Raw genomic sequence first — 18,187 nt, 5'->3', positions numbered from 1 at the left:
ATTATCCGTGCACTTATATGTCGCTGTCCGTAAACTTTGTATTAATAACTCATATTAAGCCAAAATAAAAAAAAATTACTTTATTCTAGATCAATAAAAAATATTAAAATTGAAATTTATACAAAAACTAAATTTCACTATACATAAAAATATACTTTTCGAAAAGATAATTACTTTATATCAGTATGTTTAATATAACATTCAATTAAACTAGACACAGCATGGATCAGAACTTCGCACTCCATCTCCTCATCCATGTTGATTCTGTTGCAGATCTGAAGTCAATTGAGGATCACTTTGACTAACAATTATTTTAATGGTTTTATTTTTTTTTATGAGTTTTCAGGATTTTTATTTAATGTTAAATTGTGTTTTGAGCATGACTCAGGTTTTATAGAGCTGATCTGTTTTTTCCCATTTTGAATTGATCAACCTGTAATACAATTTGCCATAATAAACGAAAAATGGAATACGATATTACAGTTTGAACTATCATAATGAATTATGATTGTAAACTGGATTCATATTTGGATCGTCAAAGTCCACAAAGTAAGATTTCTAATTTAGCGCAGTAGGCCGGAGCCCAGAGCCTTAGATCTTGAGGGACGGCAAAGTTAGCAGGCATAGTTAGTGTAGAGATTTCACAAAAAGTATAGAATTTCAAATATTCCAATATTTATAATTAATTAATTCATAAGGAATAAACAAAAAATATGAATCTTTATAAATGCAAATAATCAAGCTTTCAGTATAATCAATATTCGAGATTAATGTGTTGCATTTTTATACAGCATTTTCTTTAATGCTATGCTATTTAAAAAAACTTTCAAAAAATAAGATTATAGAATAAACTAAAATTGCTTAAATGTTTATAATAAACTTTACCTTTTCTCCTAGTGCCACTTTATATTTCTTCAATTAGATGTATTAAAATATATCTTCGTCTGAAAGATATGTGAATGCAAATAAAATTTGTGAAGAACATCTTTGCAAACATCATATTTATACCTTGTTGAAACATTTCTTTATTGACGAAGTAGTTTATGATCGATTAAATTCTTAATAAAATAAATTATTACAGGAAATGTTTTAATCAAACAGAAAATAAATCCAGCAATAAACTTTAAAGATTTATTGCTTAGTTAATAAACCTAAATTCTTAAGAGAACAATTTCAAGTTAGATAGTGATAATAAATTTACGAAAATTTTATTACTAACATTCTAAAACTATTATTATTATTTCTAGGTTGTACGGCTGTACACTTGATTATAATAAAATCAATCGAACTACTATCAAGACCGCTAGATTCAATTTAAATTCTCTAATTCAATTAACAAAAACTCGAATATGAAATCTTATAATTCAACTATATTGTAAAATTATCCGTGCACTTAAAGATAACAATATGTCAGTTTATCTATTGCCAAAATTAAATTTTTATTTGTTCGATGTTTTTTTTAAATTCTGTATTTAAAAATTATTTTTAATATTTATGTTTAACTGTAATTTATTCTGTTTTATTTGTACAGAGCTATGAGGAAGTTTATTTATAAGACTAACCCTTATAAACGTTTATGTAGAATAAATGAAAACAATCCTAGCCTTTACCAGCAGAAATATTTGCTGGAATTTATTACTTTATTTAAATGCTTTATTTTGCATGTTATGATGTTATTATACATTCTTTATTATGGTTAAATGGATTTTTGATTGAAAATGCATTTGTAAAGATTTATTATTTTATATAAATAAATTTGTTTATTACTCTACACAAATGTGGAAAACTATAAACAGAAATATGAAAGAAATTAATAATTTATTTGATCATAAGCAATTGTCTCGCATTTTTGAGTAAATAAATGAAATTTGATAAAACATTAAGTTCTAGTTAAGAATATAAGTTATATATATTACGGTCAAAGCCCATACATGGGATAAAGCTAGAATTAATTGATAATACGGGCTAGCTTTATCCAAGTCTTTTGGTGAAAACAAGTAGGTATAATGGCCTATTAATTTTTGAAGTTTATCCGAGTCTCAAGTGGATAAAGTTGACATTATCCAAAAATGTATGGATGTAGAAGAAACTTGAAATTCGACTTTACTCATCCTATTTTGAATAAAGCGAAATAAAATTTAGAGTTTCACTTTAGTCAGATAATCTGCAGGATAAGGCAGGGTGGGTGGATAAAGAAGGAATTTGTTTCTTTATAATAAATCAACTAATATTTATTATTTTACTATTACATAAAAATAAGAACGAACGAAAATGAATGTCAGTTATTTCACCAAAATCGCACCAGATTTAGCTAAAAAATTGTATATTTAGCTGTAAATTAATAAAAAATACGTAGGTCTTAAATTGGGCATGTTAGGAGTTGTTCATAGTAATAAATATAGCCAGTGTCAAGAATTAGTGGTCAGGCGAACACTACAGCAATGAGTGTTAATATGTCCTTAGAAAAGCAATAGCCTAAATGTGTTAGAATATTGTCTGACTATTATATATAAATAATAATAGAGTTGTCTTTAACGTAATTAAATATAATTTGAGTTAAAAACATTTTAAAACAATATTTATTAGTGAAATATAGATAATTAGGTGTCTTAAAAGTCTAAACAGTAAATATGATAAGTTAAGATTTTATGAAAAAAATATTTAAAGTACATAATATAACTATTCCAGAAGCATAATGTCATTATTGCTGAATTAATAATTTTCAAGTAACTGCAAATGGAGAAAATTTTTCATATTTCAGAGGTTTATTTCTAAACCGTGCTAAATCCAATGTTAAGTTATTATAATATTTTAAATTAATGTTTCTCTGCTTTGCATGACATCTCTCAATATTATAAGCCTATATTTTAATTTACTTAACAAAAACCTTTTTAAAAATTACACTAAGTGTTTATATACATACTCAAAATTATAAGAGATTAGAATTTTAATAAATAACTTTCATAATAATGGACATTTAAAAATGATAATCATAACCGAGAATTGTAGAAATATACATATGAACACATTAAATTATAAAGTTTAGGAATAATATTTTTATAAATCTCTGTATCACAGAACTCTATAATATAGGGTGTCTCAACAGTTTCCATACATACAAAGATAAAATGTAACTTTATTTGAAAAAATATTAACATGTCAGCATTAAGATTTGTGTCAGTGGATTGATGGAGTAGAGCAACGGAACACATGGGTAATCTGTCAATGGGATAATTTCTAGCAGGACTTCTTATGTGGAAACTGGATTCTATTTAGGCTTTATACACATGAAGAAAATCCAAAACACTGCATGGTGGCCAGCCCATTGGTCTGGCGCGAACCAATGGCTAACGACCAGTGTTTAATGGTTTTATTTATTCAGCCACTGGCGGGCTTGATTTGTGTCACTGTATGGAGACATTTGGGACACTCTGTTTACTGGCGGTAATTTTTTAAGAAATAAACTTGTGTACTTTATTATATGTGTAAGAATAATTATATATTTTATACAATATATATAATATTAGTGTTTCAATTTTATTTAAATAAATCGTTACACATTTTGCATTTCTTTATAATCAAATATCTTTTCTCCTGGGGTTTTTGAAGGTAGGACACCAATTCGAAGCATCGGCCGAATAATCGAAGTAGTTAAGCTGTCAACTTACTGCTCTAATAAATCCGGAATCGATTCCGGGCGAATCGAAAATTCCCAGGCATTTTTTAGGCTGATCTTTCCTCGATATGTCAGGCCCTCTTTCTCACCATCTGGCTGAACCATAATGGGCTTTAAAAAAGGTTTATTCAGTGCCACAGGACAGAAAAGAGTTTAAAAATTAATTAATGGACTTGAAATCTGTTAAAGATTTTAACGTTTTTGCATTTTTATTGGCACTTAGCTTCAAATAAAGGTAAGCTCGAAATATTTCTTTACGCGATCTTGTGTATGTTCGAAAAACTTTCAAGACACTTATTTTTAAGTTTGTCTTCAATTGTATATGTTACTGAGTAATATAATATAGTCTTCAATTGTATATGTTACTGAGTAATATAATATAGTCTTAAAGTTTACAAGTATTTTTAATGAAAAGTATTATAGACATGAAAAAATTACTAGATTAAAAAGTGAACACAATATCGCTAATTTAAAATCTTGCGATAAATTGTCAAAAAAATATAATGGCTTTTCTGCAGTACGTTGGATGATTTGTTTCTAAATGTCTTTAAAAGTTTCTTTATAAATTATACAAAATGATGGATGCTCTATATTAATTTTTATATATGGAAATCTATATTTTAAAAATTTTTTAACACTTCATTTTTTACAATTTTTTGTTTGTATTTGGATAATTTGTGTTTATTTCATATACACATTATAGACAACTAGAAATCCATTAACTTTTTTTTTACTGTAATTAACAATCAATTGAGTTTTGTCTATATTTTTTCTTTGGTTGCCAAACTAAATCGAAGAAAACAAGCTAGCAACGTTGTTGTTGGACTTACACGCATTCTTTATTTGTTTTCATTCTTAATAATTGCCACCTTAAGTGTTCAGATTTACATAAAATTATAAATACGGATGATTACTCGCAAAATGGGGATCATTTATCTATTTTAAAAATATTTCTACATATAAAGATCTTTCAGTCTAATTTCGATAAAAAATTATGATTAACAAAAAATATTTATCTCAAAAAATTTCATTAAGAAAAATAGATTTTTTTAAAGTATTTTTACCCCGACCTAGAGGTAAACATTGGGGAAATATCAATTTCTTAAAGCTATTTTATTTGTATATATGTTACTGTGAAAGACCGATATCTGGCAAAGGTCGATATTCTCCGATGAATGTCAGCATTCACATAATCGCTTGATGCATGTACGAAATATTTGCTAAATATCATTATTTCTCACTTACACCGGCAAATGTCGACATTCAGCATGCACTGATGGTGAATGTTGAATAAAAATATTTTTATTACGTTAAGACAATAAGACAAAAATGCAACTTTTTAATCTATACTAATATTATAAAGAGGTAATGTTTGTATGTATGTTAGTTTGTATGCAGCAGGTAATCTCCGAAACTACTCATCCGATTTCAAAAATTCTTTCACCAATATTTAGAATGGAACTTCAGGGTGGACATAAGCTGTATATTATTCCGTTAAACATGGGAGATGGACAGTTCTTTACGGTAAGCCTTACGGGAAGGCTTACCGTAAAGAACTCTGTTTCTATTTATACTATTTTAGATGCGGTTTTTTGCGTTTTTGATTGCGTTTTAATAGGGTACGTCAAGAGAATGTACACTAAGAAAAAATTTTTCGAAAAATTTTCCCGCACGGGGGAAGTGTTATACATTTATAATAGATACATTTTGAGCCACAACAAGGCGTGGCGGGGTCTGCTAGTATATGATATAAGGAAATTTTCTTTTTGAGGTTCGTAACATTTTTGTTGCAATAGAAGATTCTCCTTTGTGGCCGCTTTTTTTATAGAAATAAACTCGTGTTGTTCAGTTAGTGCTTGATATGAAGACATGGTAGGTTGCAGCTCTTCCTCAAAATTTTCTTTTGGAATATGGTTTTTGCTATGGAACTGCTCAAATTGTCTTCAAAAGTATTAACAATTTCTTCGAGCTGTTCTTCGGTTTTAGTATTTGAGATTTGCTCGCCAGGAAAAAATGACGATGCTATGCCTCTTTTTGGTTTAACTCGAAGCAGCACTTTATTAGGACTTTGGCGTATTCCTTCATAGTATGTTGTGTTCTTGGCAAATTGAACAAAGGGTAAACCATTATGATTATTTATTTGTATCGTTATCGTTCATCCATGCAATTAGCATATTCTATATATCCTGATTGGCCCTTTCAACTGAGCTTTGTATGACAATGACGAAGCTTTCCGTGAACTATCTTTACGCTTTCCACATAGCACATAGTTAGGATATGACTCTATTACTGAATTCCCTACCATTATCTGAATGCTATATAGCTGGGACACCAATTGTCAAATATATTTAAAGAAGGTGATACGCTACTTCTTCAGATGTCTTAAAATCCAAAAAATGTAAAAACCTTGAAGATCTTTTACTTTCTCGGCTGTTATATTTAATATAGGAAAAGTACGGCGATCGGTCAAAAAATGATTCCCCTCCTAGATTTTTACATGTTTGGACTTAGGACACTTTTGAAAACGTCGAGAAATGCAAAAGAATTCGGGGGTAATTTCTATATGTATGGATGTTAGTGTGTGTTTGGTGGGCACGATTTTGTCCACCCTCTTATAAGCTTAATAACTCCTGTGCTTTTAGTCGAAAATTTCTAAAATTTTGCAGGGTGGTTTGTATATTAAGGGGATTGATACTATTAATAATTTGATAGTTAAAGATAGAGTAGACGGGGAGATAAATGATATTCTATATCTGAAGTAAAGTCGGACTTAATGACGATTTTACTCGTTATTAGCATTTACAATTTTTTTTATAAAATTCATCCCTATCCTGAAAATTAAGCTTTCTGACATTTTATAGTAATTAAAAATGTAAACAGCTTTTTAAATGAAATATCGTAACAGAAAGCGCCAGGAAAATTTTAAATGTTGCCGGGAAAGTTAAGTGATTCGTTGGTGGANGATTTTATTCGTTATTAGCATTTACATTTTTTTAATTACAATCCATCCCTATCCTTACAATTAAGTTTTTTGCCATTTTATAATAGTTAAAAAAATAAAAAGTTTTTAATAATAAAATATCATAACGGATGGCGTCACGAAATGTCGCCGGAAAAGTTAAGCAACACGTTGCTGGATATTTCCATCTCTATACTTTCAGCTGGAAAAGTACGATGTAAGCATAGACAACTTGAAAATTGCTGTTCCACTATACTGTGTTAGCATAAACAATATGTAATTATCAAAAGTGCGAAACGTATGCGATAAAATAAATCCAATTGCTAAATAAGTTTATCATTTCTGTATGCCTTTTACTAGAAAATTCAATCAAAATTGTGAAAACCACCACATTTCGATTAAAATTTTGACTGTCAGCTCTAAAATAACTGATTCTACAAGACTTCTCTGAGAACTGTGATTAATATACTTCGTATTCGTGCAATTATTTTAAACTTTCTACCATTAAAAACTGTCAAAGTGATTCTAATTATTTTCGCTTTTATTGTTAATTATCACTCATATTGGCACTTTAATGAATGAAAACAATTTACGTTAATAATAAATATTATTAGTAGCTTTATAATGTTTATTATTAACATAAATTAAGAGAAAATAAGTGGTTTTCAGAAAATATGATAAAATAGGTCAACTTTAGACACTTATTACTAGAATATGGATTTTTACACACGATTACTTTTTGATACAAGATAAAACCGAGTGAAATGCCTAGACGGAGAGATGTTTACTCAAATCATATTCAGTAGAACACTAGTCACTTTAATGGTTGTCGTGCATAACGTCTTGCTTATCGTGTAATTAAGTTAGAAAATGAGACAAGTAAAGCAGATAGGGTTCGGTACGCTATGTAGGATACAAAAAATGGAGATATGAAACATATATACTGTATATTGTAGCCTATAATGAATGTGGACAGTTCAAAAAAGCATAAAATGTTACATAAAATAGGCATCTACCCTTAAGCATTAGACAACTCTCCTGGAGGTATAGGATAAATGCTCAAAACTGACAAGTATTATTTTGTTGCACCTTCTATATTACGTCGAGTTTTAACTAAACTGTTTACTTTTGTTAAAAGATACCACTTGGCTGTATGTGTTTCTTATATTTATTTCTTTTGGGACCTTCAGCTAAGCGACTTATAAGTGTTGATAAAAACTATAGGCGTGTCACCCGTTTTACCCTATCAATCATCATTCTTATTATACGTTTTGATACAAAAAATCCAAAAATTGAACTAAAGAAGAAAATAGGCATTTAGAGCAATGTCCCAGCTTTATATATAACATACGAAAAGTATGGCGATTATGGTAATATGAAAATATATGAAAATACAATGAGTGTGTGTCAGCTATCTTAAAACTGGATAAACAAAATTTTGAAACTTTAAAGGATTATTTTTATATATGAGACATTAAATTTTAGTTATTAAAGGTCGTGGGAGTGAGATACAGGATAGAAAAGTGTCATATCTCAAGTGGGTCAGACTTAATGAAAATTTTACTTCTTATTGGCATTTTTTAGTCTTTTTAAATATAATGTTCGAAAACAAAAAATAAATAAATAAAATATTATGCTATTTTATATGTTAGAAAAATGTTTCGAAAGTGAGCTAAAAATTTGTTGGCTCCAGTGATGAAAAATAAGTTAAGTACAGTGATTAATATGTGTAAGGAAAACATTGATAAGTTTCAAAAGAGAGGAGTTATATTTCATTTTCAGTGTGAAATAGCAAAAGAAAAATTTATAAAAGAAAGGAAAAGAATATTTGGCGATTTCACCGGCTGGAAACAGGTAAAATACCTAAGTTAAAAAATAGGCAGAATTCACTGCACTGCAGACATCACAAAATAAAGGGCTCGTCCGGGAATTGAACCCGAGACCCCTCGCACCCTAAGCGAGAATCATACCGCTAGACCAACGAGCCACGATCAATAATAATTCCCAATATTTTATTCAAACAGTACACATACTTCCTTTTGTAAAAAAACAAAAGAAACCTTTACCTTACACGTCAGCAAATCGTACCTAGCAGAAAACGAATAATACGTAACGAACGTCGCTTGAAATTACCGTTATTACGATAAACAAAATAAATCGGAGAGCTCGTCCGGGAAATGAACCCGAGCGAGAATCACACCACTAGACCAACCTGTCATTAGCGCAATTATTCGCGACAGTTTGCATTTAAAAAAATCCAGCAACGAGTTGCTTAACTTACTATGCAACATTTAAAACTGCTTGTGTGGCGCGATATGTTATGATATTTTATTTTAAAAAACTATTTATACTTTTAACTATTATAAAATGACAAAAAGCTTAATCTTTAGGGTAGGGATGAGTGAGTTTTATGAAAAACATATGTAAATACTAATAACGAATAAAATCGCCATTAAGTCCTACCCTACTCCAGATATGATAGAGGACTTTCCTTTATCTCCCCGTTTCGTTGGCCTTTAACTATCAAAATTGAACAGTATTTCCCCTAACACACAAACCATCCTGCAAAATTTCAGAAAGTTTCGACAAAAAGCACAGGAATTATTAAGCTTCAAAGAGGGTGAACAAAATCCCATACATACAGAAATTACTCCCGAATTATTTTGCATGTTTCGACATTTCAGAGTGTTCTGTGAGATTTCGACCCTTTTTCATTTCCAAAGAGAATGTACACTAAGAAGGAATTTTTCGAAATTCCCCCCTCCCCGCGGGGAGTATTATACATTTATTTTCCTATAAACTCGCTATTTACGAGGACATACTTCCCACGTAGTTTATATGCATTCTGATAACGTTCTTAAAATGGGTTTTACCACATACATTTTTGAAATTTATGATTAGTAATGGTAACAAGCTAGTCTATACTAATACAGTAGAGCCTCGAAAACTCGGTATAATGTGGACCGAAGGGTGGCCGAGTTTGTGAAAATGCCGGGTTATCGGGAATGGGGTTAAAAAAATAAGTATGAGTGTTTCCTCAGAAAATACTGTACTGTACTTGTATGTATTGTTTACTTGAGAATACAACAGAGAATAAACTGCCCAAATACCCTTAAACAAAGGAAAAGTACATCTTTTATGAAGGCATTTTTTGAAGGTCTTTTATGAAGGCCTTTACTATATGAAAATGAAAATTAATGAATACACTGTACAGTAATTTACCTGATAAGACAGACCTCAGAAAAATACTTTATGAGACATAAAGCTGTCTTTATCATAAAAATTAATTAACTAAGGATTTTTTTGCCCTGCCAGGGTGTGGCCGAGTTATCCGGAGTGCCGGGTTATCGAGAGCCGAGTTTTCGAGGTTCTACTGTATTATAAAGAGGTAATGTTTATAAGTTTGTATGTAGGGGTAATCTCCGAAACTACTCATCCGATTTCAAAAATTTTTTTACCGATATTTAGAATGAAACTTCAGGGTGGACATAAGCTGTTCTGTTAAACATTCATATAAACTAATTAAAAGATATCATCTAGGGTTAAGGCTTTTATGTCCAACAGATGGCGCTACGAGTACGACGCCCTTTTCTGTGAGGCATTATGTTTTTCTGTGAGGATGAACTAAAGCAGATCATCTTCTATCTATCTATATAAATAAAAATGTAATGTTCGTTTGTTCCTACCGATTCTTTTGAAATTTTGACACAACGCTGCATTCGAATATGCACGTGTTTTTATATAATATACGTGTCAAACTTCCCCCCACTGGGGGGAGATGGACAGGATTAAGGCTTACCGTAAAGAACTCTGCTTCTATTTATACTATTTTAAATGCGTTTTTGATTGCGTTTTAATAGAGTACGTCAACAGAATATACACTAAAAAGGGATTTTTCGATATTTTCCCCCGCGAGAGAGAGGGAGAGGATTAAGGCTCACCGTGAAGAACTAGGCTTCTATTATACTATTTTAGATGCGGTTTTTTGCGTTTTTGATTGCGTTTTGATAGGGTACGTCAAGAGAATATACACTAAGAAGGGATTTTTCGAAAAATTCTCCCCCCCACGTGGGAAGTGTTATACATTTATAATAAATACATTTTGAGCCACAACAACGCGTGGCGGGGTCTGCTAGTAATATAATAAAATGAATTAGATTCATTAAAACTGTACAAAAATTCTAAATTTAAACGTGAAAAATTATGTTTATCTAAGAAAAATAAATAAATATTCAGAATTTCGTCAATTGAAACAACGGACAGAAGTGGCTAAAAACTTCATACAAATAGTTGAACGACTGCTGGCCACCTCCAGTTATAGGCCTGAGAACGGAAAGTCCGATGATTTTCAGTTATACTACGATATAAAATTTAAAGAATAATAAAAGCTTAAAAGCTTAAATTTCGTTGAATTATGATAAATTTCTTTGTTGAATCTTTTATGAAATTTTATTAAAATTTAATTTTTATATTATTAATTATGATAATAAGGAAAACCCTATATTTTCGGGAAAGGGAGAGTGTTTAAAATGCCGTATTTCAATTTCGTAAGCAATGTATATGGATAATCGTTTACCGAATAATTACATCTTAGTTCTATAAGTTTTTCAATTGTCTTTTTCAAACATAATTCTAGTATAACTTTTCGTAATTTTATTCTATATACTTTATTCTTAGTAGGTAATCGATAAAAAAAAAAACTTATAATTAATTGCATTTACTGTTACACGTTTTGAACGAATTTCAACATGAGATAGGTTAATATATTTTTTCGTACATAATCGATTTTCCAAACAACCCCAGTCCCCAACTCATTCGGATAATCGATGCTCTACTGTATATTTGCTCTTGCGTGACTTGGTTCTGAAGGGTGCATCTAAAATGTGCCACGGGCGCCGCGTTGCCGACTTCTGCTGTACAGTATAATGGCAATGATTTTATATTCATGGTGGGTATAGTGTATTTTGCCATCATAGTGATTATATATTTTATTTATTTATTTATTTATATCATACATAGAAGAAGTCATATAATCACCACTCTCAAATAACCATCAAAAACATAACATACAACCCGATAAAAATTACCAGAATAACAAAGTAAAATTTAATCTAAAACATAGCTTTTTCACAAAATAATTTAGTGATTTAGAAAAGTCTTCTACTTTTGGATTTTAAATCTTACGTGTATTTATTATCCATTTTCTACTTTCTTCATTTTCTTCTCTTTTTAGATGTCTACTCTCTTCTTGATTTTGTCCTCTTTTTAGATGTCTACTCTCTTCTTGATTTTGTCCTCTTTTTAGATGTCTACTCTCTTCTTGATTTTGTCCTCTTTTTAGATGTCTACTCTCTTCTTGATTTTGTCCTCTTTTTAGATGTCTACTCTCTTCTTGATTTTGTCCTCTTTTTAGATGTCTACTCTCTTCTTGATTTTGTCCTCTTTTTAGATGTCTACTCTCTTCTTGATTTTGTCCTCTTTTTAGATGTCTACTCTCTTCTTGATTTTGTCCTCTTTTTAGATGTCTACTCTCTTCTTGATTTTGTCCTCTTTTTAGATGTCTACTCTCTTCTTGATTTTGTCCTCTTTTTAGATGTCTACTCTCTTCTTGATTTTGTCCTCTTTTTAGATGTCTACTCTCTTCTTGATTTTGTCCTCTTTTTAGATGTCTACTCTCTTCTTGATTTTNCTTCTTCGTTTCCTTTCTTTAGGTCTCGGTGGATTCTCTCTTCCTCGTTTCCTTTCTTTAGGTCTCGGTGGATTCTCTCTTCTTCGTTTCCTTTCTTTTTGTGATGTCTACTCTCATCTTGGTTTTCTTTTCCAGGATGTTGTCTAATAGAGTCTTGATTGTCTGTTCTGGTTAGATGTCTATCTTTAATCTTGCATTTGACACAAGTTGCATCGGAAGAATGTATCACAAAAATTGTTATCGTAACGATGATTATTACCTTCAACATTCCTAAAATTTAAATAAGACAAAGATATAACATCAAATTATTGTGAAGACTAATATATTGATATTAAACCCTGAACAAAATTATGGAATATTTTGATATAATAGATATAATCTATTATATTTGCCAATTGTTATAACTTCAATAATATTTTCATGAATTTAATTAGTTCAGTTTCAAAACAATTTTTCCATGACAATTACAAAATATTCCATACTTTTGTTCAGGCGTTGTATTATTTTTAATAAATATTTCTTATATATGATTTTAAAAATATACAAAATTTTTGTTTAATGCATATTTGTTAATTTTATAATAAATGACATTAAGAAATAATAAATAAATATATTAATAATACAAATAGACGTAATATACATCATCATCATTATCAAAAGTTTTGAGAATGTTGCAAAATAGAATTGAAATTCTTGTGTTTTAAATAAAATAATACTTGCTAGTAAAGTTTAAAATACAATTGTAATTGGTAAATATAGGCAAAATATTTTATAATATTAAAGTAGAGAGAAGATCTTAACATTATAAAAGACAAAAAATCTAAATTTAATTAATATTATTTATACGGATTTTATAAATGATTTTATTTATCCTTTTATAAATTAATTTTAATAAATATAAAGCAGATAAACACAACATAAATTTAAAAGTAATTTAGTAGTATATAACTAGAAAACTATAACTATATAAATATAGTTTGTTATAACAAAAAAAAATGAGTTTATGTATTTTGTTTTTTTTTCTAGTAAAACTAATAAAAAGAACTTCGTTTTTAACTAACTTTGAAATCTAAAGCTTTCATAAACATAAACATAAACATAAACATAAATATGGAAAATATTCTATTTTCCATGTTTATGAAAGTTAGACAGTAATATTAATAATTTCAAGTACAATGACTGACCGTATTTACATATTATAACGACGTAGAAGAAAGAGAAGACAAAGAATAGTTTACAGTTAAACTTATAAAAAAGACAATAGTAAGATAATGGAAGATACAGCAAAAAAATTGATAATTTAATTAGTAATTCAATTTAAACATTGAAGAAACTAAATCTTTACACTTTTATCATGTCCAATCACCAGCAATAAACAGTCTTCCCTTAAAGAGACGACTTTTTATTATAGGCTATTTTTTTAACATTATAATATATAATATTATAATAATTTTAAATATTAATATTATAATATAGAAAGTTTAATGTTAATAATATTAATATTAATATAGAAAGCTTAATATTAATGATTACGAAAGTAATCATTAATATTAAACTTTCTATAGCTGCTTTCGATATTGAGTTTTTATTACAATTAATATTTAAAATACTTTACGAAATTTTTAAAGGGAATAGTTACAATAAAAATTTGAAACAACTTATTTCTAAAATAATATGCCATTTAAATCTGGAAATTTTTAAATTATTTTGAAGTAATGCAGAAATTTTTTGAAAAATATTCTATTTAATTAGTTAGATAAGTAAAAAAAAGCTGGTTATAATTAATATTAATCTTATTATTTACTAACAACTTTCTAGCAATGTATATCACAACGAATTTGTTCAGCATAAGTGGTCTGAAGTACAAAGACCGAAAAATTGTAACAATATTAAAACAAAACTCGAAAATTCGAAATTGGCTATAAATAACTCACTGTAACATGTTAGCCTATTTAATTAATTAAAGTTTACCAAATTTAATATATTTTAATTTTAAAACATTTCTTTCAAGATTCTGCCTACTTCAAATTTTTGAATTATCGTTAAAAGATGAAAAATAATTGTATAAAAATCAGTTTATGAAACGTTCGCGGGTATCAAGAAATTATATCACTTGTTTATTCAGAAATATATAAAAAATTTCACATAATGGAATAAGTTAATTATAACAACTTTACCTTCTTTCTTAATGCTAATATAAATTTCAGCTGGAAAATAATAATATATTAAATATTTTTCTTAAATGAGCGAGTAATCCGCTCGTGTCGTATTTAAATCGTTTCGAAACATTTTCCTATTGGTGAAATTTTTTTACGATTGATTTAATTAATAATAAAATATAGAAAAATGCTTCGAACCAAAACCAAAATAAATTAATCACTTATTTTATTACTATATTTATTATTAAAAACAGTATAACCCCCAACTGGTAGTCAGCGAAAGAATTTTTGTGACCCATAAAAATTTCAGTGATATTTAATTTCCTTCTGTGAATATATTTTGGTGGGAATATTGTTTGAACGAATATATTTAAAATCAACCAACACATTAAAAAATCATTTACAATACTTATAATTAGGCTATTTATTATATTAAAAATGTTTAAAATTTTCTATTTAGAGTAATTAGTCGTGTTATTCGTGAACTAATGTTATTGTATGTAAATTATATACCATAAATTTGACTTTTATTATTGTAGAAGTTGGACATTTTAGTTTAATAAACAAAAGAGCTTTTGTGTCCAGAGAATCCATTTCGAAATTAAAATAGTATAATCACGCAGTGTATTATCACGGGCTATTTAAATAAATAGTGTGCGTAAACAAATCGGAAGTATACACCAGTAGTGTGTAATGTTACATAACATGCAAGATTTCGTAAGTTACATGATATACATCAATGTAACTTATGAAATATTGCGAAAAAAAAAAACAAAAGTGTCCGAAATCAGGCATCACTTTGGTCCTGTAGATGCCGTATTAAAAATTTCAACTATACTTACAAAAATTCAGCATTAGTTGCGTAACTTTTCCGGCACAAAATTTTAAAATTGAGTGTGGTGCCATCTGTTATGATATTTTATTTTAAAAACTTTGTATATTATTAATTATTAAAAAATGTCAAAATGCGTAATTTTTAGGGTGAGGATGGGTTTTATAAAAAATTGTAAATGATAATAACGAGCAAAATCGTCTTAAAATCCGACTATGAAACGACTCTTTTTTATCTCCCCACCCCCTCAACTTTAAACCATCAAAATTTAATAGTATCAATCCCCCTAATACAGAAACTTCTCTACAAAATTTCCGAAATTTTCGACAAAAGTACAGGAGTTATTAAGCTTCAAAAAAAGGGAACAAAATCTTGCACTCCACACACACACACACACTAACACGCATACACTCAGAAAAAAACCCTGTTTTGCATTTCTCGATGTTTCGAGGTCCCGAGTCCAAAAATGCCAAAATCTCGAGGGTCATTTTTGACCTATTACTATACTTTCCCTCTGTTAAATATAACATTGGAAAGTAAAAGAACAGAAGAAGGAATGCTAGCTAATCAATGTTGATAGTAGGTACTCATAGTTGCAGATTCTATGCTGTTTCAAAATAAAAATATTTAAAAAAAATATTTTAAATGTATCTGAAAGAATAGTCGTCACCTCAAAGGATTAATCCAAAATGGCCGTCTGTTTTTTTCGGAAATCCAACGGATAATCGGGATTCTACTGTAATTAAATGGGTTCTTTTGAATCCAAGCTCTGGGCCAAATGGCTGCTCTGGCCACTCTTTATGATATAATTTTAACATATTCCTAAAAACGTTATTAAAGCTTAATGTTTGGTTTCAATGTTATTTGTTGTTACTAAAATTTTTTTCGATTTTATTTTAAATAAAACAAGCAATTATTTATTGTGATGTCTTCACAATTCTGGGCTGCAATTTTTAATCATATTTTTAATTTATTTAATTTAAACTTATGCTCTGTATCTCAGATTAGTAGTGTCACTGTACACCATTTTTTCCTGTTAGCAATAGAGTTGTGCCTATCACTTATTAACTATTTTCAGGGGAAAAGATTAGAATTGAAATAATGTAACTTCTGGTTTTGTATCGGACATTCATATATAGTTAATGAGGGCCTCCTACACCTAAGGTTTCCAAATCTGCCTCTTCTTTCATTTATCTCCCTCCGTTCTAGAGAATGACAGGCAGATGGACGGACAGATGGCAGTGGGAATTTATAGGTGTACAACTTTTTCAAATTGCAACCCAATTTAAAAATATCATTATTAAATATAATAATTAAAAATGCTTGTTTTTTTAATGTTATACTTAAAAACTAAAATGTATTTATTATTTAAGGAACGTTTAGATTTAAATATCAATAAAAGTAAAAAGTGATATGTGCTTTCAATAAAAAGTGGAGTTATTGTCTATCAAGTTTTGTAAATAAACCCGAACATTTAAAATAAAACGTTTATTACTCTTAACAAATGGGAGAAAACATAAAAGTAGTATTAAAAATAATAATAGTGATGATTATTTGTAGGCAATAAAAATATCTATTCAGATATTTTTAGAAAGTTAAGTTTATGAAAAGCTAGTTTCTGAACATTTTAGATATAAAACAATTATATCTAATAATCTAAAACAATATTAACTTGATATATATTTTTTAAATGTATTCAAATTACTTTTTTATTATTATGAAATAAAGCAATACATACGACTACACTTTTTATAAATTTATCAAATTTTTGTACTTGTTCTCTTACATTAAAAAATTAAAATTTTGATACAAATAAATAATTATCCTTACGTAAATTAATTTATTAAAGGAAATATTAATTTTTATCAGTTAAGAAAAGATTCTAGAATAGAAATATAATTAATAGTAATTTTTATAATTAAATTATTAAATAAATTTTTAACTTTTCACATTTCTGGCGTAAGATAAAAAAGTTATTTTACGTTTCAACATTTCAAATGTAGAAATTAATAAAAAGTTACATTTTAGAATTTTCTGTAAAACTCATCACAACCCTCGAAATTAAGCTTTTTGCCATTCAATAATAATTAAAAATATAAACCGTTTTTCATAACAAAATCTTATAACAGATGGAGCCACACAGAATTTTATTATATTTTAATTAAAATATAAAAGTTATTTTTTTAAATAAAATTTCATAACAGCCGGGAAAGTTACGCATCTCAATGCTGGATTTTTTTGGAAATACATAAATAAACAAGTATAAAAATGCTTTTAATAAATTTATTTTTAAAATAGATAAAAATTTATCACAAAGAACATTGGCCCACCATTGGCCAAGCGGTTCCGTTCCCTGAACACTGGGAATTCAGTCGCCAGGACCGGCTGGCCACGTAGAGTTTTCTATGTTTTCTCCACATCTTATAGATGTGGAGAAAACGCCTGAATTTGGACCAGTTACAAACGCTTGAATTTGGGCCTAGGGGAATGTTTCTCTACGGAGGCGATATCGCCCCTATGTGGGCGTTTTTCCATGTTCAGGGGGCGATTAGTAACAATTTATATTTTGGGGAGCGAAAAACAATTTTCTGGGCGATATAGTAAAACATTATATTAAGAATAATTAGATATTTTATTCGTTATATTGTATAATAATTAAACAAATAACATTATACTAGTCACTAGTAGGGAATTCGATCCCGGTCCTTATTTCTAATCCCGGGATTTCGGGATTATACTTATTCGATCCCGGGATCCCGGGATTATTTCGGTATTGAGGGTTAATAAAAAATAAGAAAATCTTACAGAAATCAACAAATCAAAATTTAGACAAAAATCAACATATTTTACAGTATACACCTAGCTAATTTAA

The 18,187-nt window shown here is 28.6% G+C and overlaps 1 long non-coding RNA gene and 1 other non-coding gene across 2 annotated transcripts; both read right to left on the bottom strand.

The window, feature by feature from the left end:
• Positions 1-8,550: 8,550 nt before the first annotated feature.
• Trnap-agg lies at positions 8,551-8,622 on the bottom strand. The gene has a single exon. It is a non-coding gene; the product is annotated as a tRNA-Pro (tRNA).
• Positions 8,623-12,325: 3,703 nt separating this feature from the next.
• LOC111630371 lies at positions 12,326-14,581 on the bottom strand. Its single transcript, XR_002757512.1, has 2 exons — positions 14,502-14,581; positions 12,326-12,594 (listed from the first exon to the last, which is right to left on the bottom strand). It is a non-coding gene; the product is annotated as an uncharacterized LOC111630371 (long non-coding RNA).
• Positions 14,582-18,187: the final 3,606 nt, after the last annotated feature.

This window comes from Centruroides sculpturatus, unplaced genomic scaffold, assembly GCF_000671375.1.
Source record: "Centruroides sculpturatus isolate CEXI.00-Female unplaced genomic scaffold, Cexi_2.0 scaffold71, whole genome shotgun sequence".
In the NCBI taxonomy this organism is placed as follows: Eukaryota; Metazoa; Arthropoda; class Arachnida; order Scorpiones; family Buthidae; genus Centruroides; species Centruroides sculpturatus.
Note: the sequence above shows the minus strand (reverse complement) of the source record. Positions and strands in the feature narration are given on the sequence as shown.